We start from the raw sequence: 25990 nt of genomic DNA, 5'->3' as shown, positions 1-25990 counted from the left end.
GTCCCTGGACTGAGGGTGTATGAAGTGTGGGCATTGTTGGGTGAGCCTGGCTGGGAGGGAAGTGCTTAAAAGCAAGGGCATCATGTGGAAAGATTCATGGAAACTTATGTTAAAATATGATACCTCCAAAAATAATTTCTTGCAAGTAGCAAGAATTAATGCATTGTGAAACAAACAGAGCTTTCACTATTAACCTCAGGGAAGAAAGGAGGGGGGAGGTCTCAGTGGAAAATATTGGCTGTAAGAACTGTGAACTTTTTTTTCTTTTGGCCTTTTCCGTGCTAGATGGCACTAATTGATTGAAGTCCTTTGGCTGGAGCAGGAGTTGCAGGGGTCATTTAAAATTACACAAAGTGACTTCTGGTGCTTTTATGGAGGTCCTTGCAATTTCTCTATTGCGTCTGTCTGACTATGTCACCTTTGTTTTTGATCTCTGAGATTATCTGCAATTTTGGTCCATTTCTTCTTTTTTTCTGAATGTAGACACCTGACAGAAAGCTGGCTAATGGATGTTGACAGGTCTGATTGGCATTTGCAAGGCACTTAACTGAGTCCTGTCCCTCGCCCTAGTGGTACTGGCTTTAGTGCCCCAAACATGCTGAGACGTAGTGTTTCTTAACCAGCTTCTTTCTAAAGGAAGCCCATGGAGGATGGGGTGATTGTACAAATGCTCATGGAAGCTTGGACTTGCTGTCAAATCTCCCTTCCACCCCATCCTCCAATGGGCCTTGTGGTGTGAAATGAGGACAGCAAGTGGTTCCTATGTAAGCAAGCTCATTTGAGAAACAAAGCTGAGTCCATCAAGCCCGATCCAGGAAAAATAAGGAAGAAATGAATAGCTTTAAGGACACGTCAGGTTACTTGGTCCAAATAAAAATGTTCGGTATAACTTAAAATTAAGTCTATATTTACTTTTCGAACTGTAATGTGCAATTAGAGTTTCCTCTGTTGAGAGGGTGTTTTAAAAAGTTTTGTAATATTTCAGCTCAGGGCAGGACTGTGCACTGTGATCTCATGAGCAGTTCTGGGAGGAAGGCTTGTCACGGAACGTTGCTGACACTGAGGACAAGGCAGAGGCTCAGAGACTGCCAGTGTCCCGAGCGCACGCGTGGCGTCAGTGAGTTGAGTTGGCTCTTGTGGCTCTGAAGTTCCTGTCCCTTTCATCACCTTGCTCTGCAGCTACAAGGCCCTCCTAATGTTGCTAGCTACGAGTCTGCCCATTGCTGACCTGGGTGACGGGAAAAGTTTAGAATTCAGAGAGAAAATTGGACTAGAGTCTCACCAGGTTGTAACTTAATTTTGGTGACTTGAAGTGCATTACCAAATTCCCCAAGTCTCAGTTTTATCATCTGTAAATTGAGAGGCAGTATCATTTATCAACAGAGTTGTAAGAGCAGGGATCATGAATGTAAATGCTCTTAGAAAATGGGAATGTGCTGCACCAAGGCACACTGTTGCTATTTATGAAGCACCGGTTACAAATGAAACTATAGGGCTGGAGCTCTTAAGAATTTGGAAGGCTCATAACAACAAGCTGCCTCACAACCTCTTTACTTCTTTCTCTTTTTAACATTTTATTAACAACCTCTGAACATATAGACAATATACCATGATCATAATCCCCTCCTGCCACCCGCATTTTTCCTCTTCCCAAATCTCTATTTCTGTGTCTGGACATTTTTTAGAATTTTTTTGTTCATTTTTATTTATTTATTTGAGTGTGACAGAGAGAGAAAGTGACAGAGAGAGAGAGAGAGAGAGAGAGAGAGAGAGAGAGAGAGAGAGAACGGGCACGCCAGGGCTTCCAGCCACTGCTAACGAACTCCAGATGCGTGTGTCCCCTTGTGCATCTGGCTAACCTGGGTCCTGGGTCCTGGGGAATTGAGGCTTGAACCAGGGTCCTTAGGCTTCACAGGCAATTGCTTAACCACTAAGCCATCTCTCCAGCCCAAATTATCTAGTTTTTTTGTTTTTTGTCTTTTGTTTTCGAGGTAGGGTCTGACTCTGGTCCAAGCTGACCTGGAATTCACTCTGTAGTCTCAGGGTGGCCTTGAACTCAAGGCGATCCTCGTGCCTCTGCATCCCAAGTGCTGGGATTAAAGGCGTGCGTCACCACACCCTGCTAGGACATTTTAAAATTCTATTTATTTATTTATTTGTAAGCTCTTGTGGGTACTGGGGAATCGAGCCTGGGTCCTTAGGCTTCACAGGCAAAAATGCCTTAACTGTTTAAGCCATCTCCTAGCCCTAGACATAGGTTAGTCTTCCTGTGGAGAATGCTCTCCCCCCTGACCTCTCACATCTCCTTCAGAGGCCCTTTCCTTCTCTGTCCTCTGTGCCCGTTGTTTTTGTCCCTGCCCCAGCGCTGTGTAAGGCTTGCTACCACTCAGGTCCTCAGCAGCACAGGCACTGTGAGCCTGGCGGGTAGAAAACACCCAGAGGTGCATTCTTACTGAATGGATGTCCAGAGTCGTCGGAATCGCCGTCCTGATAAACTACATCACAATTGAGCTGACGGGCAGGAACACAGCTGTGAATCTCTAGCCAAGGACACTTGAGAAGAGGCTCATACGGTGTGGACACAGAGCTTAGCAGTGCATACATGTAGATGACCAGGGTATGACTGAAAGCTCAAGTGACATGGGAACATTTCAATGAGTGTATGGAACCAATTAATGATAAGTAATGAAAACATTAAGTCCACCAGAATTCTCTTTACCAGAATTCTCTTTTTCTTTCTTTTTTTTTTTTTTAATTTAGTTTCAAGGGAGGGTCTCACTCTAGCCCAGGCTGCCATAGAACTCACTCTGTAGTTCCAAGCTGGTCTCAAACTCACAGCAATCCTTCTGCCTCTGCCTCCAGGGTGCTGGGATTAAAAGTATGCCTAGAAAGGAAGGGGAATGGTGTTAGGTTAGAACTCGTGTTGCGGTGAGTGTTAAATACTCGAGGCTTCCACTGCTGGGCTCAGCCCTTCTGTAAGAAGTGGGCTTATCTGTTGTCCTGTGGGGAAGACAGTTGAAGAAGGAATTGAATTGGATTGAGGAAGACCTCATGCCCACTCAACAAGCATTAATGAAGGTGACTAAATCCTGAAGGGCTTGAGCTGAACTTGAACCAGATACACTCATAGAACCAAGGCACAGATCCTGGGAACATGAGGAGGTCATGGAGGCTTCACAGCTGCAGGTAGGAGTCTGACCTTTGACCCAGCTTTAACCTGACCTTCTAAGGGATGGAAATTGGGGCAGGGGTATAGAAGAACGGGGACCTCACAACCAGGTAACAATATCAAACTGAGCTTTCCCTCTAAAACAAAGAATGGGCCATGGATCTCAAGAAATCATCTAAGTTAAAAAAAGTAATCCTTTCATCATCTTAATAGACATATTCCTGTAGCCACATAATTGCTGTCCGTGTACCATGCTTGAATGAGGAAAGTTATGATGGTGTGAGTTGTTCATAATGCTAAATCCATTTAGCATATAACAAACCCGCTTCATTTTTCTTGAGCTTACGTTCTCATTATTTTGTCATAAATATCCACTTTCAATGAATTAATGTTTTTTGATGTCTTTCCATTGCAGGTTAAAATGAATAAATTCCTTGTTCGTCTTCTGAATTTCTCGGAAATTTCACTGGTCTACAAAATCTGCGGGGGAGGGAGGAGAGAGACAAGAGATAGAGAATGGGCCCACCAGGGGCTCTAGTCCCTGAATATGTACTCCTGACACTTGTGCCACTGTGCATCTGGTTTTTACGTGGGCACTGGGCAACTGAACTCATGTTGTTAGGCTTTACAGGCAAGTGCCCATAGCCACTGAGCCATCTCTCCAGCCCAGGACAATGCCTTTTATGAGTTAAAACATCCACAGCCTCCTCAAGTTAACATTTGTTAGTAGATGCACTGCCTCTGAAGGCCGTCTGCATATCACCAAGGTTTTGTTCCGTAATCAGCATGCTATACGACAAAGTAAAGCCCACAGCTAGTTAAAACAATACCTTGCATTGTGTTATTACAAAGCAGGGCTGATGTAATGATTATATATTTTCACTTAGTGATTGTGAAATGCACCCTCGTTACTGTGCTGCATGGTAATTAGCCACAAATGGCCCCTGTGCCTTGTACTTGGCTGTAGTTCCTGTGACTTTTCATATCAGAGCCAGCTCCACGGGCATGGGGCATGGGGCTTAGGCCGTCTCTTGCTCAGGAAGGCTCAGTGGTCTGTGGGCTCCGTCTGTAAATTGGTGGGGAGTTTTAACTAGGAGCCCCACCCCATGCTTTCCCTCACGTTGACCTTGAATTGTGTGCTGGTTCTTGTTCTGTCACTGGCTCTTGAGGGGCTCAGGCCAGGCGGGGAGCAGGTACCATGACAGTGAGACTGGCTCTCTTCAGCCACGTGAGGAGGCCTTGCCATCAACCCATCCCTGAGAGGACACTGACTCTCTGATTCTACTGGAAGAAGGAGGAAGAACCATCTTTTCAGCAAATAATGGCTTTAAATTATCTCACAGTAAGATGATGGGGAAAGGAGAAGACAGGGGTGTGAGGTAGAGTCTGAAGTCAGGGCACACGGGCACGAAGGGGGATGGAGGGGAAGTGTTCTAAAGGAAAGCTTTCTCACCTCTGGCCTCCCTTTGGCACTGGCTTGTTAACCTCATTTCATGCCATGTTAACTGACTTACTGAGACCACCAAGTGGAGGTATGGACAGAACAATTGACATAATTTTTTTTAAATGTTTTATTTATTTATTTGAGAGCGACAGACACAGAGAGAAAGACAGATAGAGGGAGAGAGAGAGAATGGGCGTGCCAGGGCTTCCAGCCTCTGCAAACAAACTCCAGACGCGTGCGCCCCCTTGTGCATCTGGCTAACGTGGGACCTGGGGAACTGAGCCTCGAACCGGGGTCCTTAGGCTTCACAGGCAAGCGCTTAACCGCTAAGCCATCTCTCCAGCCCAATTGACATAATTTGATTAACAGAAACATTAAAGTCCCAAATATCTCCCCAAGGTCTATAGTCCTATCCAGCAGGGACAATTTAAGTCAATGCAGAACAGTCTCCCTGAAAGGGGTATGGGGCAAAGTACACCCCTAGGTCCTTTTTCAGAGAGGACTGGGGTAGGTCCTTTCTTAGGGAAGACTTTGTGCCGGTGATCCCTGAGGCAGGAAGGAGGCTGGGCTCTGCTGGGCTGAGGAACAGTGTGAATAACTCACAGTGGTTAGAGACTTGAAGGAGAACAGAAGTGCTCCAAGGTGACAGCTGTTGCTGAGAGATGGGTGGGCAGTATAACCTCCTTGGCTTTCCCCTCTCCTGCACCTTGAGTAAGCAGATACTGTTCCTCGTGGATTTCAGTTAATAGATTTCTCTGTGGAGCGCAAAATAGTCCCAAGTCCAGAACCCAGGTTTTGTAGGCTCGTGAGCCAGAAAACAGAAGCTGGGAGGGGATAGAGTTTAATGGGGGATGGGCAGAGGGGCAAGTGGGCATCTGGCCTCTAGGTCGTATGGCCTCCGTGAGAATTTCAGTTCTGTTATGATCGTCCTTGTGAGGTTCACAGACTGTGTGTGCATGGGTGTCATACGGCTGTGGTGGGGTGGTGAGTGTTCCCCACACTTAAGCAGAATGAAGCCCCTATGAGTGGGGGTACTGTTAGCCCTGTGGGTGAGTCATGCTTGCCCAAGCCTTTATGCAACTGTAATGGGGTGTTCGGGATTCAGGAAAGTCCTTGAAACCTAGACCCTAGGTTTGTGCCTAATTTTAATCAAAGAAATGAGTAAAATAAGGCTGAGAAGGATAATTATTAAATTATTGTACTTATTGAGGAAAGTACAGAGCCAAGGAAAGGCACCCATGTGGCTAGCGATCCCACGTGGAGGGCCTGAGAAAAACCATGGAAAGAAAATAGAGAAATTAAGTTCAAAGAGCTGCTGCCATGTGGGGAGCTGGAGGGGGTAAAGAGCCCATGTGGAGAGTGAGGGCTGGGGGGGGGGTCTCTCCTTGGCTAGGCCCCACTGAGCCAGGGCCGAGCGGAGGGGGAACTGACCAGCAGCTGGAAGGTCCCAAGTGACCAGGCAGCTCAGAGAGCCTGCCCTCCCCTTGCACATGTATCTATAACCTTATGGTGGTGGGGCTTACCTTCCAGCTCAGGTGAACTAGAGGGACAGCTGATTGGTTAGAGCTAGGAGCTGTCTCAGGAAGAGGCTAGCCAAGCTCTGGGGTCTACACTTGACCAACCATGGTGTTAGGATTAGATTTAAATCCTAAGAAAGACCGCCCTCCCAAGAGGGGTCTTTTTTTTTCTTTTTTTAAATGGACAAACAGGTCTAGGGAGCTAGGCAAGGGATAAGAAGTCAGATCATCTTTGATTTCTAGCAAGTGCGGACTTTCCTACTATTTTACTTTAGGGAGCCCGGTTACTCTAACTGCCTATTCCCTCTCACAACTTTTGCATTTGTTAAGTTGTTGTTTCCTCTAACCTAGATACCAGACTTTAGATACTATTAGAAAAAGGATTCGGGCCAGGCGTGGTGGTGCATGCCTTTAATCCCAGCGCTTGGGAGGCAGAGGTAGAAGGATCGCCGTGAGTTCGAGGTCACCCTGAGACTCCATAGTGAATTCCAGGTCAGCCTGGGCTAGATTGAGACTCTACCTCAAAAACCCAAAAGAAAAAGAAAAAGAATTTGGGGTCCTGGAGATGTGGCTCAGTTGGTCAAGTGTTTGCCTAGTATGCTTGGGGCCTGGAGTTTGATCCCTAGTACTGAATACATGGAAGTGTGGGCCTCACCTCTATAATCTCAGAGTTAGACTCAGGAGGATCAGAAGGTCAAGGTCAAGGTCAGCTACATAGTCAGTCGGGAGGCTGGTGTGGAAAAAAAAGTGCTTTTGGCAGCAGTATAGCTTAGGAAGCCAATAATTTTTTTTAACCATAAATTACAGTAAACATTTACAAATTCAGTGGATGTTCAGATTTTGAGTGAAAAGCAATCTCATGCACCAATATTTACTCTGAATATGTTCTCCATTTTTCAGTAACCATGACTAATTCTCCTTTGAAAGGAGCAGAAAGAAAGTTGGCTCTGACTCGGGTGGGAAAGTCTTTCGTCTATACATTTTGGAAGTAGGCATGCAATGAGGATAAAGGAACAAGAAAATAAATGTAATTTCCCAGTGTATAGTCTCATTTATTAGAGAAGGGGCTTGCCTGCAAAGCCTAAGGACCCAGGTTCGATTCCCCAGTACCCACTTAAAGCCAGATGTACAAGGTGGCATGCCCATTCGCTCTCTTGCTTAAATTAATAAAATATTAAAAAATATTCTCTCCTAGTGAATAATCACTTTGATTTGTTAACCCTCAAATGGAGCAGTCATTCACATATCAGTGTAAATTAGTCAGCCCATTGCTTCTCCTGGGAATAGCTCCAAGGAAATATATATTCTAAAGAAGTAGAGCTAGTGATATTTAGAAAGATAAGGTATAGAAAAGTGAAGGAAGACTTTGGTGGCCTTCCAAATTGTCATGGTTTAAATATAAATTATTCTTCACAGACTCATGCTTTGAATTCTTGTTCCCTATCTGGTGCAACTACTTGGGGAGCAGTGAAATCTTTTGGAGGTGGGGTGTAGCTGGCTGATCACAAGAGATGAGTCTTTGAAGATTATACGTGCCTGGTTCTGTTTCTACTCTTTGCTTCCCAGCCCATCCTGATATGAACAGCTGCCCCCTGCCACATACCCGCTCCCGTTATGCTACAAATGCGCTCTGATGGGTCACACCTTCTGTGCCACAGGACCTGAGATCTCTGGTCCTGGGAGCCGAAATGAACCTTTCATCAGTAAGTTGCTTCTGTCATGGATTTTGGTGACACAAAAGTAACAAATACACAAAGAAAAGAGAAAATGGAGCATTTATTGACTAAGACAAGCAGGGCCTAGTCACACGGGCCTGTAATCTTCAGCTACCCCAGAGGCTGAGGCAGGAGGATCATGGATTTGAGAACATACTAGGCTGAAGAATGAGTTAAAAGCCAGCCTCAGGCACTTAATGAGGAACTGTCTCAAAAATTTAAAAATAAGACAGGGAGGGCTGGAATAAAGTTCAGAGATAATGGGTTTAGCTGGCATTCACGAGGCTCTGGGTTCAATCTCCAGTCACACACAGACATACACACAAGTATAAGACAGAGCGATCTGTCAATCAAGGCTGTGTGTGTGTGTGTGTGTGTGTGTGCGCGCGCGCACAGGAAAGAGCCCAAGAAGAACATAGGAGAAAGAGAGGCCAGAGGTCATCAAAGAACAATTTTCTCAAAATCAGCTCTGAGGCCAGGGTTCTTGGCTCTCTGGAAAGCCTATGAAGCCCCCTTCTTCCCCCCGATTCAAAGGAAGGCAAAACCCTCTGATGGCCTGTCTCATAGTCAGTAGGTGTGCAGCAATGATCACAGGCTGAGGCACATAACTCCACAGCCATGACTGACCCGGAAAAGTAGCAGGCCACCCGTGAACAGCCATGCTCAGGCTGGGGTTTTAGTTATTTATTTATTTTATTAGTTTTGTGGTCAGTGAATACAGTCAAGTTGGTACCATTGTTAGCCTTCTCCCTGACCTCCTCCTCCACAGGGACCCTCCTTGTTGGGGAATATGGGTCGTGCATTGTGGCTCTCACATTCTTTCTGGCCCCACTTCCACAAATTTCCCTGAGCCATATTGGGTTTATTTTAGGTCTGCTTCAGTGATAAGGTCCTGGGAGCCTCTGTGTCTCTGGATATCTGGTTTGGTAGGAGTTGATTGTTCTCTGTGTCCATTTCCTTCACCCTTGTGCTGGTACCAGGTTTCCCAAGAAAACAGCACTCTTGCTTATTTCCCCAATTACTCTTGGTTTCAGCTGGGGCCCTTTTGAAGTGTGATGGGGTGGTTGTCTCCTTAGGATCTGCATCTATCTGAAAAAGAGAAGCAAATTCTCCAATGGAGAATAAAGTTAGCACCAGATAAATGGGATAACCATTTTTTTTTAGAGAGAGAATTTAATAGGTAAAGGCCCTCTTGTAGCCCAAGACTGGTTGTAGCTTGATAATGGAGAGCGGGCTCATTTTTGGATATGGTTCTGACTTGTTTCCCAGCTCCAGCTATGGCTCACATTCCACTGAGCAGATCAGTTAGCCAAATCGAAAGCAGTTGGTTTCCCACCATGGCTGTGCACCACGATTGCACTTTGTGAGCATCACGTCAGGTTGTTTGCTGCTGAGTAGCTTAGACCATGAGTTGCTTGGAGAGATATTGATCATTTTCCCCCAGTCGCTCATGTAGCACCTTCTGGCACTAGATGCGCTGACAGGCTGGGGTTTTCTGGAGCCTCTGTTAGTGCCTCTTTGGCCGAAACAGCCTAGGTTCCAACTTCATAAACTATAAAAGCATTTAGTCCTCCCAGCAGCTTGCTGACCCAGCTGAGGCCATGCCTGTGGTAGCTCCCTCATGCACACACTTCCCAAACCTAACACTGGGGAGAACATTTTCCTTAAAGGGACAGCGGGAAGCAAATGCCACCAGCAATTCTTTCCAAAAACGATTGCGAATACCTGTCCTCTCAAGATTTCTCAGTCCTACCACATCTATCTTAACTAATACTCTTCTATTGGTGACTGAATTTCAGACAAAACTTCATTTTCCAGAATCTTCCAGTTGCAAGTACCTATTAATTACCTCTGCTTTGTCAGCTGGCCTCACACACAGGACCTAAATGTTTAGTCTGCAGTTTATGTAATCATTCTCTTGCTCCATAATTACTTTCAAGATTACTTAGCTCTGAAAGCACCACCACAAAGCCTGTGCTTTCATTTTTCTCATAATAGCACATGATCAGGTCTGCACTCACAGTGCCTGGCTTGAGGGTTGGCATGACTACACCATACTGGTCACTTGAACAAGTTCCCCGCGTTACACTTACTTCTCATGCTTGGGTGGGGAGCCAGGTGGGTGGGTGAGGTGGGTCAGGGAGCAGAAAACAGTATGAGAAAAACAATCTCTGTTTCCTTTGCAGGCATAGAAGAGTTCCCACAGACTACAGAGATGGCTTAGCAGTTAAAGTACTTGCCTCGGAAGCCTAAGGACCCAGGTTTGATTGCCCAGTACCCATGTAAAGCCAGGTGCAGAAGGTGACATGTGCATCTGGGAGTTTGTATGCAGTGGCTAGAGGCCCAGGAACACCCATTTTCTTTCTTTCTTTCTCTCTCTCTGCCCTTCTCTCTCTCTCTCTCTCTGTTAAATAAATAAATAATTTTTCTTACAAAGGGAATTCCTTGTTTCTCATACTAAATCTCAGGAGGACAGGGAGTGATGGGAACTTCACAAATGTTAGTTGCACCAGAATCTTAAACCAACAAGTTGAAAATGCAATCATTTATTGGTATAACAGCCAATATTTACTGAATGCTTACCGAGCAGAGATAACTACTATACATCTTTTCTTGCCATCATCTAAATAAATTCTCCAAACAAGTAATCAGCAAACTTAGGCCTGTGGACCAAACTTGGCCCATCACAGTCTCCCATCCAAGTGCTAACCAAACTAGACCCTGCTTAGCTTCTGAGATCATACAAGGATCAGGTGCATTCAGGGTGGTATGACCGTAGGCCCATCACATTCTCATGTCCTGTCTGCAGTGAGTTGAAGACGCTGGCCTTTATCTTATGTTCTCATCACCATGATGTTCTGCCCAAGTGCATGAAGCCAAGTGACTATGAAACCATGACACTTTTTTTTTTTTGTCCTTCTGTTAGGTTATTTCTGGGAAATATTTGGTCACAATAATGAAAAGTCTAATATAGTTTGCAAGAGATGTGGCTGGTCATTCTTGACCCAAGTACAGCCTTCTGGCCCTAATTATTTGTCCCAGAATTCACTTCAGGATCCAATGCTTTGGAGTACCTTCCACAACATTTTCAAACTTCTGGTAAGAACGGGGGTAGTCTTGTCTGTTACGTGAGGAGCTGGGAGCCTGGCCTGTGTTTCTCCTTTGGTGTGACCTTTGATCTCTATTTCCCATTGATCATGTAAGATTCAACAAATGTCCCAAGAAGATCCTTGACTCATATCTATAGGATCATTCTGAGACACCTGGCCTGACTCCAATTCCAGGGGTGACTGATAAATCTTAGCTCTTCGAGATAATCCATTCTTTGTCAAGACCATGTGGGACTGAGCTACCATAGAAGTGAAGATAGCTCTGACCTGGGCCCTATGAGCTGATGGTGCTGTGTGGCCCCTATGGACTATTGCCAACCCCTGGAATTGATTGAGTCACGTGTGGGGTCTGTGTATCAGCTCCACGTTCTTACATATAGCAGCTTCCAGTCGATAGCACCTCAGGGAAGTAAGGATGGCATCCCACATCCTTTCTCCTGTGAACCTCCCACCACTGCACCAGGATGGTGCAAACCCAACCTTGAGCTCCTTAAAGGTGGCCCTGTTGTTTTCAGAAAGCTTTGGGGATTGTTACATTGTAAAGGTGGCCCTGTTGTTTTCAGACAGCTTTGGGAAGTGTTACATTGTAAAGGTGGCCCTGTTGTTTTCAGAAAGCTTTGGGGATTGTTACATTGTAAAGGTGGCCCTGTTGTTTTCAGACAGCTTTGGGAAGTGTTACATTGTAAAGGTGGCCCTGTTGTTTTCAGAGAGTTTTGGGAAGTGTTACATTGTAAAGGTGGCCCTGTTGTTTTCAGAAAGCTTTGGGGATTGTTACATTGTAAAGGTGGCCCTTTCGTTTTCAGAGAGCTTTGGGGATTGTTACATTGTAAAGGTGGCCCTTTTGTTTTCAGAGAGCTTTGGGGATTGTTACATTGTAATGCCAACAAGCACCTTGATGAATGCTTTCTCTTTTTCCTTTGTTTCTAATGAGTGTGTTCACATGAAGTCTCCATGCCTATGCTGGGTTGGTGAGACGGGGACACTTCTTGCACAAATGGGACTGCTCTTCTTTTTTGACTCATGGACCCCCTCTGTGCTCACCACCCCCTCCATTGCAGGTAGTGTGTGAAAATCCAGGGGGAGCATCAATTTTGAAAGAAATTCCATTCGAGGAATAAAGGAATGACCGTAAGACTTCCAATGAAGATGTGCTCAGAAATGTGTTATAGTTATGCTATCAAATTCCAAACAGTGAATGCAACATGAGCAGAAAATGAAGAAACACCTATGTTTTCCTGAATATTCTAGGTAATATTGGTCTCTTGCTGTCATCCCCCTTGCAGAATGTCAAGAACCTGCAGAGAGTGAGGGTGCCTAGACACTAAATGATCATGACATAAATTGACTGGACAGTAAGTGATATGAAAACACTTTTTCACTCATTCTCCTGAAAAATCATTATGCCTCACATAGGCATATATAAATTTTGCAAAACATTTTTTTAAATCAAATTGCTTATCGATAGAGGGACTCTGTCCAAAATCATGTATGCTAGAATCATACACCATGGAGATGATTCTGATAGGTGTCCCCTTATTTCTTTTTTGGGGGGGTGTCACTCTTGCTTCCAGTTGTAATCCTACTATCTTTTCATATATATATATATATATATATATTTTGTAATTCCACATGTTTGTTTTTCCTCTCATTTAGGTGGTGCTTTCTGTGTGATCTCATTTTCAACAATGAATGTACATTTTGTGATATTGTATACTGTTTCATTTCTTTTGGGCCAGGTAATTTTGCTACTCTTTCTCTCTCATCAACCGTCTGTGTGAGCTTGTCGGGCTTTCTCTCTGTGTCTCTTACACACACACACACACAAGCTGGTGAACATTTATTTTAACGTGAATGCATCACGTTTACAGGGAACTTATTTCTTGCTTTCAGAACTATGACACTGGAAATAGACACATATCTGATATAAGAAAAAGAAGCCAATTCCTTGCCTTCATTCCGAGGTTGCCCATCTAGACAGCTTACAGTATGGGAAGAATGCTGAGATGGCCGGCAGGGCACAAATGGAACTTCTCCACATGCCCTGCTGTGCCTTTGAGAGTCTGTGGTCAGCACTTGGCTCTTTAGATCCTCGCTTGCCTGCGGATCAGGTGTTCTGTGGCTTGAGACAGCTGAGCGCTGGGTGGGGTTGGAAAGTTGTGAGAAGTTAGCTCATGGCCATGGCTCTAGATTGCATTGTTGTTTGGCTGGCTTTTATTTTATTTTTTTTCAAAACAGGGTCTTTCTGTGTATCACAGACTGGCCTCCCTCACCCTCTTGACTACTGGGATTATAGGATTACAGCCCCGTTTGTCTGTGTTTTGCTTGTGTATGTGGATTGTGGTGTGGTGTGTGGCATGTATACATGTGTATTTGCCCTTTCAGTGCTTCACCTGTGGCAGGAGGTGCTCACCTGTGGTGGCCAAAGCAGAACATCAGATTTCCTGCGCCGCTGCCCCATTCTTGTTTGAGCCAGAGTCTCTTAGCTTGCTGCTTTTCACAAGCCTGGGAGATATCTGGTCTCTGCTTCTCTTTGCAGGACTAGGGTTATAGATGCGTGTGAATGGCCATGCCCAGCTGTTTACATGGGTCCTGAAGATTCGAACTTGGGCAGTTTCAGGCTCCTTCAGGCCTTCATGCTTGAACAGAGCAATCTTTCCAGCCCTTTTCTGCATTTTGAGTAGGAAAGTTTTTTTTTTTAATTTTTATTAACATTTTCCATGATTATAAAATATATCCCATGGTAATTCCCTCCCTCCCCACCCCCACACTTTCCCATTTGAAATTCCATTCTCCATCATATTACCTCCCCATTACAATCATTGTAATTACATATATACAATATCATCCTATTAAGTACTCTCTTCCCTTCCTTTCTCTACCCTTTATGTCTCCTTTTTACCTTACTGGCCTCTGCTACTAAGTATTTTTTGAGTAGGAAAGTATTGAACTAGAATCATTAGATGGCATAAGACTTGGAATTTGCTTCATACCAGCAGGTATTATGATCAACTTATACATCCCATTCCGCTTTGTTATGACAGATGATTTATATTTCTCTTTATTCTTGACACTATTTTGTTGTCCTAGAAAAAGTCAATGACCGTGATTAAAATACAAAATCCATTGCTCCTTACATCCTATCCTATTATATACTTATGCATAGCAGGCAAGGGTATCTGAAACATATTTGCTTTAGTGCATTTAGATAATGTATGGCAAAGGTGACAGGGTATTTTTTTGTTTTCATTTTTGCAAGCTTGTATATTAGTGTGTCATAAATGGAAGATTAAAATTTTCTTAAAGCACTAACCCTGATTAAAAATGTTTGTTTAGGCTTGTTCAGAACTCTTAAGCACTTATAAAATCCAAATCACATTCTTGTCCTTGAAGCCAACAATATTTTAAAAGCCTACTATAATAGCTTTATCTTCTTGTACAAATGATACAGCTTTCTATAGGACCACTTTCTTTTATAAGGTATCTTAAATGGAGAAAAGCAGTCCAGATCTGTGTAAGACATTGTAAGTATGTTTGAAAAGGATTTTAGTTTTATTAGCATCTTTGTACAGTAAGAAACTTATGGCATTTTGTTCTCTTTCCTCAGAAATTCTTTTTTTCAAAATTATGCTCTTTTTGTGTTAAGATCTCCAAGAAGCCATTCATGTGGCTAATAAAAAAAATTATCGGGCTGGAGAGATGGCTTAGCGGTTAAGCATTTGCCTGTGAAGCCTAAGGACCCTGGTTCGAGGCTCAATTCCCCAGGACCCACGTTAGCCAGATGCACAAGGTGGCGCACGTGTCTGGAGTTTGTTTGCAGTGGCTGGAAACCCTGGCGCGCCCATTCACTCTCTCTCTCTCCTCCTCCTCTCTGTCTGTTACTCTCAAATAAATAAAAATAAACAACAACAACAAAAAAATTATCTTTCAGTGAACATTGTTTAGCCTCTTCTTTCTATCCATTTTTTTTTCCATTTTGCCATCTTTTCTGTTATTTAACAGTAGTCCTGTGTTGGGCTAGTGGACTGTGACACATCCTAAGGAGGATGTACTTGGTTAGACTGTGGGATGCCCACTGGAGAGAGAGGAACAATGGGGCCAAAAATGAGAGACTCCTGACTGCTGGCGTCCTAGGGCTCACAAAAGAGATGACACTTCTGACAAAGGTAACTATGTGTTAGGGAGAGAGGGACGTTTATAGAGATACAGAGGCTGGAAAGTCTGGAATTTGGGGGGCTCAGCAGCAGTGGAGGTGGTAGATGTGGCGTGGATGCGGCAGAGTAGGTGGAGCCGTGGTGTGAATGAAGAAGGGCGCCTAGGCTGAAGTCAGAAGCAAAAGGCCCCTGAAGAGTTAGTTCACTGTCTCCTAGCAATAGGGACCTAGTGAAGAGTGCAGTTGTGGTGGCTTCAAGTGCACAATTCTGGAGTTATAGGCTCTTACAGTGATGTGAGTAGGAATCAAGGTTTAAGATCAAGATCTTCCACGAGATTATGGACAGACCTGCTATGTAATATGATAGCATGAAGAGTAAGGCACCGGGCTGGGGAAATGGCTTAGCGGATAAGGTGCTTGCTTGTGAAGCTTAAGGACCCCGGTTCAATTCCCCAGGACCCACGTAAGCCAGATGCACAAGGGGGTACATGCATCTGGAGTTCCTTTGCAGGGGCTGGAGGCCCTGGTGTGCCCTCTCTGTCTCTCTCAAAGAATAAATAAAATATTTTAAAAAGAGTAAGGCATAAGTAGTATAATGTATCAATAGTCCATACTTCCCAGGACATGTCCGGCAGGGCTATGGATTTCGAGTTGGATTTCTTTCAGAATTCTTTGGGAGGAGTCTATAAATAAAAAAAAAATGTTTTAATTACCATTTGTTGCTATATGTTTGTCTGTTTTCTGCTGTGAGCTGCAATGAGATCAGTCCACACAGATCTCTAGGCTACTAGGATTGCATGATGCTTTTAAATATTTTCATTTTTATTTATTTGAGAGACGAGAGAGAAAGAGAATATGGGTGTGCCAGGGACTCCATACACTGCAAACAAGCTCCAGATGCATACACCACCTTGCGCCTCTGGCTTACGTGGGTCCCGGGGAATTGAACCAAGGTCCTTTGGCTTTGCAGGCAAATGTGTTAACCACTAAGCCATCTCTCCAGCCCTGCACGACACTTTAAAGGAGAGCTAATGTAATTTTGGGAGGCCCAAATGTTAATACTGACTTGGTGGCAATTTGAATAGCCGCTGGTCAGCTAGCCTACAAAGAGTCAATAGACATGGCCATAAAGCTCCCGATCCTGTCCTTTTCCCTGCTAATAAGGTGTGAGGCCCCGGGGGACGCTGTGAGATGCTGGGTAGACATCCATGCTGGGTCCTGAACTTGGGGTGAGGATGACCCTGGGGGACCCGGTAGCGATTGGGCGAGTAGAGGAAGAAGAGGCAGAAAGGAGCAGCACAGGAGAGAGGAAGAAGGGAAACATGAGAGAAGGAGAGGAGAAGCCGAGCCTGGCAAAGACAGAGGCTGCAGAGGCCGGGACAACGGCTGCGACTTCAGGATCAAAGCCCGCTGCTGACTTTGTTGGCGCACCTTTAGGGAAATGGCCGGGGGAGGGGAGCATCTGGAGGACGGTGGCTTTAGGGAGTGTGAAGTGAGGTCAGGGCATGGAGACGTGCATGTAAAGGACACTCTGGAGGTGTTGGAAGCGGCTTCCAGGCTGATGTGTGCCTCGTCTTCACTCCAGAATGTTCTCCACAGAGGCCTACACTTAAAGAGCCATTCCGCTCTGCTATGCCTGTCCGATGGGGCTCTTCTTGTTTCAAATCTCTTTCTGCTCACCAGTTGGCTTCCAGGACTCCCATGCTCCTCCGGCTGGTCCCTTGTCCCCTTCTCATATGCAGGTAAAGGACCTGCTCTGTTCCCGCTGCTTCTGCCTTCGGAGTAGCCACAGCGCATGCCAGAAATAGCCAGGAGGCCAGTGAGATGAGGCGATCCGGGTGGGACTCCCCGCAGAGCAGATGCTGGGTGTCATATGTGTTACGAGAGTGCCAAGGCGTGGAACCTTAGCACCCAGGGCAGGTAGGGGTCCTGGATTACCATGACAACCTGTTTATTTCCTTGTGCTCTGTTCCATTGTCATTTTTTTTTTTTGTGGGTGTCTGATGTGGGTGGCACTGTCCCTAGGATTTCATCCTATACACTGGCTTTCTTTGCCAGTTGGCAGCCTGGCAGTGTTCAAGCACCCCTCTGTGAACCCCTGGCCTCTTCTTTGATTTGCTCTCTGCATTCTGGGAAGGCCTGTTTAACTCTGCCTGGTATCTCCATGGGAGGGAAGAAACACTTTTTATGCCAAGAGCTGCTGGAAGATGACCTCCCTGGTAAATGATTAATCTCCCCTTCTGCTATCTTTCCTCCTTTTTGTTGTTCTCTGCATGACAGGGACAGACTCTGGCCTCCGCTCATATCAAATGTGTCTAAGGCGGGAAACCAGCTTCAAAGCAGGTTGCAAGTCTTTTCTTCCAGCCCCCTGTCTCTCCACCATGCGCACACTTTTATCCCAAGAGCATCATGAGTGACAGTGAAGGAGGGTGGTCTTGACCTGTGGGCTCAGGCCTCCCTCCTGTGTCTGGTTAGACAGTGTTGTCCCATCCCAACGTGGCACACACATACAGCTTCCTTCTGCACATGTGTGGCAGGAGATGCTCTGTGACATGTTAGTGCAGGACCTGGCTTTACTCCTGCCTGGGATGAACTCCTTTCTACCAGCCAGGGCAACTCGGTAAGTGACTCCTCTCATAATGGAGACCGAGGTTGAAGGCAGGGTGAGGGTTCTTCTGGACGTGCCTCCTTGAAGGACCTAACCCTTAAAGGAGGTCATCTTTGTTTACTTTCCATATCAGTTGCTAGGGCTGTCATAACAACATACAACAGACTGAGTGGGTTAAACAACAGAAATGTATTTTCTCACAGTGTTGGAGGTTAGATCAAGGTGCCAGCAGGGTTGGTCTCTCCTAAGGCCTCGCTCCTTACCTTCACATGCCCTCCTTGTATCCTCACCCATACTTTCCCTGGCGTGTGTGCACCCCAAATGTCTTTTTTCCTCCTCATGAGGACATGAGTTCTATCCCAAATTAGGGCCCTGCCCTTATGAGCTTATTTAAACTTACCTGATATTTTCAGGTCATCTTTGGGGTTTAGGAGAATATCGTTCATTCTATAACATTTTTTTTTCCTTTTTTATGAGAGAAAGAGAGAGAGAGAGAATGAGAATTCATGAGCCAGGGCCTCCAGCCACTGCAGTTGACCTCCAGACACATGTGCCACCTTACGCTTGTGTCACCTTTGTACGTCTGGTTTATGTGGGATCTGGGGAGTTGAAAATGGGTCCTTAGGCTTCATTGGCAAGTGCCTTATCTGCTAGGCTCTCTCTCTCTATCCCTGTGACATTTGTTTTTATCCTTAACATTGTCCAGTCTGTATTCTCCCCACAGCTTGGGCATGGCAGTGGTGTTGTTTAGAAATTTTTTTCTGGATTGAAACATCTCATCCTGGAGTGAAGTTCATTAAGACTCAGAGGTAAACAGTCTAGACCCTCACAGGACTCAGGAAGCTTCTGAAATGTGCACAATCACAGGATCTCTCCACAAGGAAATAGAAGCAGCAGGCAACTGCTAAAGGAGCGACTCGAACCCACAGAGGTGCCCATAAGATTGGATGGGATGTGTGCTCAAGATGCAGCTCCCACGAGTCATCACCTGTGCCAGGGTGTGACTTTGTGTGGTGTGGTTGCTTTAGAGTCATCCATGCTCCGTAAGCAACCCCTCACCCTTCTGTGTAAGTCACCCCAATAAACTCATTGGTCCACCAGGACTAAAGTTTGGGTGCGATGTTGCTTTGGTCTGTGGTTTGTGTCCTATCTGAGGTGAACAGACCTGTGTTCATGTTTCCCCAGGGAAGAAAACTTTCACTCAATGATGTTTTCTTTGGCTGTTTCAACACATTACTGTGAACCTTATGGCTTAAAGCAAAACAAATGCAATCTCTCAGAGCACTAGAGACAAAAAAAAAAAAAAAATCAGAAATCAGTGTCTTGGGGTTCAAACCAAGCTGTCCACGGGGCACCATTCCATTCTGGAGCTCAAGGGCCATGTGATTCAGCATTTCCATCTTTTGGTGGTTGTTAAGGTGCTGTGGTGGTTTGACTCAGGTGTCGCCCATAAACTCAGGTGTTCTGAATACTGGGTTCCCAGCTGATGGAGATTTGGGAACTAGCGCCTCCTAGAGGCAGTGTATTGTTGGGGGCGGGCTTTGGCCATTAATGTCCAACTCCCCTTGCCAGTGTTTGGCACCCTCTTCTGTTGCTATAGTCCACCTGATATTGGCCAGAGGGTGATGTCCACCCACTCCTCATGCCATCATTTTCCTTGCAGTCATGGATCTTGCCCTTGAGTCTGTAAGCCAAAATAAACCTTTTTTTTCCCACCAGCTGCTCTTGGTCGGGTGATTTCTGCCAGCAATGCAAACCTGACTGCAACACGTGCCCATCCTGATGGCTGCGTGGCTCTGATCTCTGCCTCTGTAGTCACAGTGCGAAGTTGTGGGTTAACTTTTCCCTCTGCCTCTGTCAGACGCACAGACTATGATAGCAGCTAGGGTCTGCCTGGGTGACCCAGGGTACACCCTGTCTTGAGATCCTTCACACATCTATAAAGTCTCTTTTTCCAAAGAAAGCCACATTTGCAGGTTCCAGAAGTGAGAACTTCCCATCTTTGGGAGCCATTATTCAGGGTACTTCAGGTATATGTCCTGTGTTGTTTCAATATTGGAGTCGGCCTGCAGAGAGCTTTTGTTGGAAAAGGAAAGAGACTCAAAGATGACTTTCCTGGGTCTGTTTTGGTAGGATCACACCTCTATTAGTTACTCTCTTGTAGCCATGACCAAATACTTGACCAGAAGCAACTTGAGGAAAAGGCTTATTTTGGCTCACAGTTTCAAGGGGCTGCGTTCCAGCAATGGGCTGCGGGAGGTGAGGCAGACCAGTTGATCACATTCCAGCCAGGAGCAGGAAGCAGAGGATGAACAGGAAGTGGGGACCAGTTATAAAGCCTCCAGGGCCCATCCCCAGTGACCCATTTCTTCCAGCAAGGACCTCCTAAAGGTTCCACAATCTTAAAAGCGCCATCAGCTGGGGGCCAAGTGGTCCAACACATGAACCTGTAGGGAGCGTTTTGCATTCAAACCACATCACCACTCTTTTTTTAAAAATTTTTATTTATTTACTTGAGAGTGACAGAGAGAGAGAAAGAGGGAGAGAGAGAGGGAGAGAATGGGCGCGCCAGGGCCTCCAGCCACTGCAAACAAACTCCAGATGCATGCGCCCCCTTGTGCATCTGGCTAACATGGGTCCTGGGGAATTGAGCCTTGAACCAGAGTCCTTAGGCTTCACAGGCAAGTGCTTAACCACTAAGCCAGCTCTCCAGCCCAACCACTCTTTGATCATCTGCAGACCTAGGGTTTGAGAGGCCGAGAGGCAGGGGGATTGAGGATCCTCTCCGGGAAGTGAGGCTGCTGACAAGAGACCTCCTATGCATTCCTTCTTCATAGGTGGTTAGAAGTGTGGGCATTCCCCATTCTGGATGTCATTTTCATTCTATATTTTGCTTTTTTTTTTTTTTTTTTTAAGTTTTTGCCTCTGGCTAGAACAGTTTCCAAGTGGGAAGGTTCTATTACATCTCTTGTCTGTGTTCTCCTACCAAAAAGATTTCCTCTCCTTTACCTAAGAAAGCTGAAGAGTCAGTGCCTTCCTGAATTTCAGCCTGGAGAGCCAGCTGTAGTTCAAATAAACCATCTTATTCAGCAGTGAGCTTCGTACTGTGCTGTTTTGGAAGTAGAGGTGAGGTTATGCAGAGTGAAGCTTCACAACAGGGCTTTATTTGGTCACAGGGGCCATGGTCTGAAACTGAGGGAGAACTTTACTGGATGCTCATCTGAGATTGTGTGCATTTGCCTTTTCTTTTTGCCATTTATGGTGAAAAACATCTACTGCCAGAGCACCATAAATGCTTTGCTTCTTGTTTCCAATCCCATCCCAATTTCATTTTCATGTAAGAGGAGTAAAGGTTAGAAGATCGTTATCAGTTTTCTTCTCCCACTTACAAGAGCACTGTTTTCTTTACAAAGCTGTATGTCTGAATATTACTGCTGACTGAAATTTTGAGTGTTTCACCTTTTTAACATATATATTTTTTATTGACAACTTCTGTACTTTCAGACAACAAACCATGGTGTTTCCCTCCCCTCTCCCACTTCCCCTTCATAACTGCTCTCTCTCACATCTCCTCCCTCTTTCCATTAGACTCTCTTTTAGTTGACTCTATGGAAGGGAATATATGCCTGGTACAGAAAACCTAATCAAAAGCCTATGGGAGGGGAGGTCATGAGCCTTAGGGGTATAAAACCTATTCTTGCCTGGATAAATGCATATATTACTCTTACCAAATTGCCCTGAAAGCACTACACTTAATGTTCATATTCATATATTAATGCAACTCTCACTTCTGGTAAAAGAAGCTTCTCTTTTCAGATGGTGATGACCACTGGGATAACCCAAAAGGCAACATAGTGCTGAGAAGAACGGACAGAGGCGTGTCCAGCACTGAAACATCTCACACCCTCCAAGGCTTAGGGTCCATTGCCGAAGAGGTGGCGGAAAGAATGTAAGAGCCAAAACAAGGGTACCACTCCTTACATACAACTGTCCAGACAGAACTTGGCCTAGATATCCAAGACCTCACAGTGCCTGACAATACCTACCTAAGACCCTCATAATATGAGAAAAAGATGATGAGTGTTTCATTTTCAATGTAGTTTCAGACTTTTCTAAGTTCCATGTGTTTATGGAGTTGTGGATTATCGTAGAGACCCCCCCCAAAAAAAAAAAAAAAAACTATTATAAAGGCCGGGTGTGGTGGCACATGCCTTTAATCCCAGCACTTGGGAGGCAGAGGCAGAGGCAGAGGCAGAGGCAGGAGGATCGCCAGGAGTTTGAGGCCACCCTGAGACTACATACTGAATTCCAGGTCAGCCTGGACCAGAGACCTTACCTCGAAAAAAAAAAAAAAAAAAAAAAAAACCACTATAAAGGATTTTAAAATAAAAGTCATAATCTCTTCCAAATCTCTTATCACTAGGTTGCTGTTGTTTGTTAAGAGGGCAGAGAGATGGGTAATTTTAAAATATCAAACATCTGGTATTAATGCCTTGCAGCCTTGTAGCTCAGTCATGGAGTTAATTTTCTGTAGTATGTAATTTGATTGATTTGAAGTGAGATTTAATCACGGTGGTTGCGAGTGTGCGCCTCCAGCATCAGGGAAAACAGCCAACAATAACTTTCGTTGTCACCTCAGGTGACACTCAATTTAGTCTCAGGCAAATTTCGTATCTCACTTTTACTCTTCTGGCTTTGCAGTCCCTGGTACAACTGGGCACTCGCTGTTCCTGTTTCTCATCCTCTCTCTGGCCCTCTGGTGAGGATCAGTTGCTAGGGACTTAAGCTCTTACAGTGGGAATCGGATATCTGAGTTCACATCCCATTGTTGGTGGCTTCCAAGTTATTCCCAGGATTGCTCTGGCAGAGGATGGGGGAGGGGCACCATGTCAAATGTGAAGCCTCACCCAAAGGAACCCATCCCCAGTGGTGGGTTGTTTGTTCTGGGGAAGTCCAGGAAGAGTTGTTTTGGGGTAGGATCATCTTCCAAGGGTCACTCAAGGCTTGCCTGTCTCATTTATAAACAAGGCTGGCAATGGGTATAAAGACACCGTCCTTTGGGGTTTTCGAGGCCTCAAGTTACAGCGCAGACACTATGGCCCCGGCCTGAGCTTTCCCAAGATGGTGGCTACTTTTCTGTAACACTTCACCCTGGCAACCACCGGTTGATATCAGCACTGATTCAAGCCTTTTCTTCTTCAACTGGAAGAGTTTTCTCAGCAGTAGAGACGATCTTTTTTGTTAAGATCCAGTTCTTGTACAGACCTTACCAGTATATTCTGAGGTGCTCTTTGGTCCTTCTTTTCCACAAAGCTGCCCCTGGTATTGCCCTACAGAAGCTTTTTCCCGCAATGATCCATTTGGCCGTGAGCCATCCACATGCTGTGACAAGCTCCAATAGTAATACATTTTTTTTGTTTTTATTTTTATTTATTTATTTGAGAGCAACAGACAGAAAGAGGCAGAGAGAGAGAAAATGGGTGCGCCAGGGCCTCCAGCCACTGCAAATGAACTCCAGATGCATGTGCCCCCTTGTGCATCTGGCTAACGTGGGACCTGGGGAACTGAGCTTCAAACCAGAGTCCTTAGGCTTCACAGGCAAGTGCTTAACCGCTAAGCCATCTCTCCAGCCCCCAATAATGATTTTATGGCGAGTAGAATACCCAGTTCACTTACTCAGCTTTGCTAATTCTGATCCATTGAAGCGATCACTGCCTACATGCTGAGGCTCTGGAATGCTAACGATGCTCTACATAACGGCTTGGATTTGGGCAGATGTTTTCTATCTATCATCCATGTCGATCTGTGTTCCACAGGGCGGGGGGGGTGGGGGACTTGGATGACCTTCAAAGGATGAAGATTATTGAGTTCCCTTGGAAGCCAATGGAAATGACATCACTATCAAAGTTTTAAAAGTAAAAAATGGAGGATAATTAAATGCAGCACAGTAGTCAAACACATCTCATTGTCACACACCATAAAATAAGCAGAGTTCCCATCCTTCACATGCTGTTCCTGTGGCAGCTGACCAGAGTGACGGCTCCTTGACAATGCAAGCAGGAAATATTTGCACTTACTTGCTCTAAGAATGAGGTGAACGTGGAACAGTCTCACATGGAAAGCCTACTGAGCCATCAGCATGCAGCATGTGACTTTCTAAGGATCACTGCATGAAATGGGTTAAAAGTTACCTACCAGTAATTACTTTCTCCTTTAGAAAATATATGTATTGTTTGGCCAACACCCTAACCAAATGCATGTGAATAGTTTGAGCATCTTGACTCTCTTGAATCTCATGCAGATTAACAAGCCTACAGGGCTGGCTTACCATAACATGTCACATTTGGAAATGTCTTTTACTTTGCTGGATCTGGCCTGAGAGTGGCTGGGGACACAGTAAGATTTGTTTATCTTACTGGCTTAAGAAGAACAAGAACAACAGTTACTCATAATCCAGAGGATGTCATGACTGATTCTCTGAGTTTTCTTTGGGGCTAGGTTGCTAACACAGTATCCAGAAGAGGAGAAACTTACTGTAGAGAGCCACCGTCCTGAGCGCATGCTCCTCCCGGTGACATTACTGAGCTCATAACCATCACCGAGTGCACTGCTGTTTACGACAGCCTTCAGAAAAAAACTGGTCGCTTGCAGCAATGTGAAGAGGATGAGACTATATCCTGGAGACCTGGGCTATCGTTACAAACAAATCAATCGTCTTTTGAGCACTTGCTGACAGCGATGCTGCCTCATTGGAGTACTTACATCTTCTGAACAGCTAAAGACTCTTGAGAGTTCGTTTTCAACAGCCCATTTTAGGCTGGAATAATCTAGTTGGTCTTTTGTTAGATCTTACTGCCCAGGGAGGAAAAAAAAATTACCTACCAGAAACTTGCCTACCTTAATAGAAAGTCTCGACTTACGCAAATGTAATTTTCTGATGGGAGGATCATAGTAGGCAAATGAAGTGCCTTTGGTTTTCCTTACCTTTCAGTAAATGAAGATGAATTAGCCTGTGAGTGGGAAACTGTTCACAGCTTGAGGACATCGCATCAGCTTTGCGTGGGTGTGAGTCTGAAGTACCTTTTTGCAGGGCAGGAAGTTGCCGTTGGCTGCTCACCTGCTCCAGAAGACTGGACCAGACATCAAAGCTGCCCCACAGCAGCTCAATGAAAGCATTTGTAAGCTGGAAGTGCCTGCTTCTTCTGTAACAGGGGCATGTTTACTTGCTATCTCAATTGTATATGGGAAGCAAGGTGTGCTTTGGTTTAGAGAAAGTAGAACAGGTGAACTGGTGCCTGGTGCAGTCACTTTGCTGTGTCCGAGAAACCCTGGCAGAGCTTGTTCTCCACAACTGCCGAAGAGGAAGCAGAGATGCTGAGGCACAACTTTCCTCCTTTCCCTTAGTAGTCTGTTGTTTTACCTGAGGTCATGTACCAGACAAGAGTCATAATGAGATCAAATAGGATCAATAGTTAAGATGGGGAAGGTGTTGAGAGAGTCTGGCTAGCACTGGCCAGATTTCTGCACTCATGGGACCTGTCCTTGCTGACGTGATTCACAAGAGGCCTGGAGCTGTGGATGGGTGAGGGCCAGCAGAAAAGAAACACTGAAGTCATGGGTGCAAAGATGGACAACTGGGAACTGCTGGGCAGACTCCACACTCAGCAAGCCTTTCCTCTTCTGTCTGGCTAGCCATGCTGACTGCGCTGAAGTTCAAAGGTGTTTCACATGTTCAGAAGATGCCAGTGCAACAACTCCACTCCAGGGAAATCATCCCTGAAGTGGCTGGGACCTTGAGAAGGTTGTTCCGGGACACCACTCAAGGACTGAGAGAAAGAGCTGGAAGTCAGTGCAAGTGTTTTCTTTGAAAGGAATACTTGACCAGGGCAGGAAGCTTTGAATGTGTGTGTACATTTCCCATCCCTGTTTCTTCCACAATCACCTCTGGCTAGCCAGGGTTCTTTCGTGAAGTGGAAAGGCCCTCTACTGCCTTCTCTATAGCCTCCTGATTCTTTTCTATATGGAAAAAATATATAGAAATATTTATAAAACATAGAAGCATATAGTGGCACAAGCATTCTCTGTCCTACAAGAACATGCTGCCGCAGGCACTCGAGAGAAGACATGCAGGGACGTGAGCACTGAACGGGTCTGGTGGTGCAAACCCTGAACACAGTCCCAGCGGCACTCAAAGCTGAAGCAGGATTCAAAGTCCAGACCCTTCCTGAGCTACAGTGATGAGCTCACGGACAGACGGGTCACCTTAGTAAGACCCTG

This window comes from Jaculus jaculus, chromosome 18 (assembly GCF_020740685.1).
Source record: "Jaculus jaculus isolate mJacJac1 chromosome 18, mJacJac1.mat.Y.cur, whole genome shotgun sequence".
NCBI lineage: Eukaryota > Metazoa > Chordata > Mammalia > Rodentia > Dipodidae > Jaculus > Jaculus jaculus.
Note: the sequence above shows the minus strand (reverse complement) of the source record.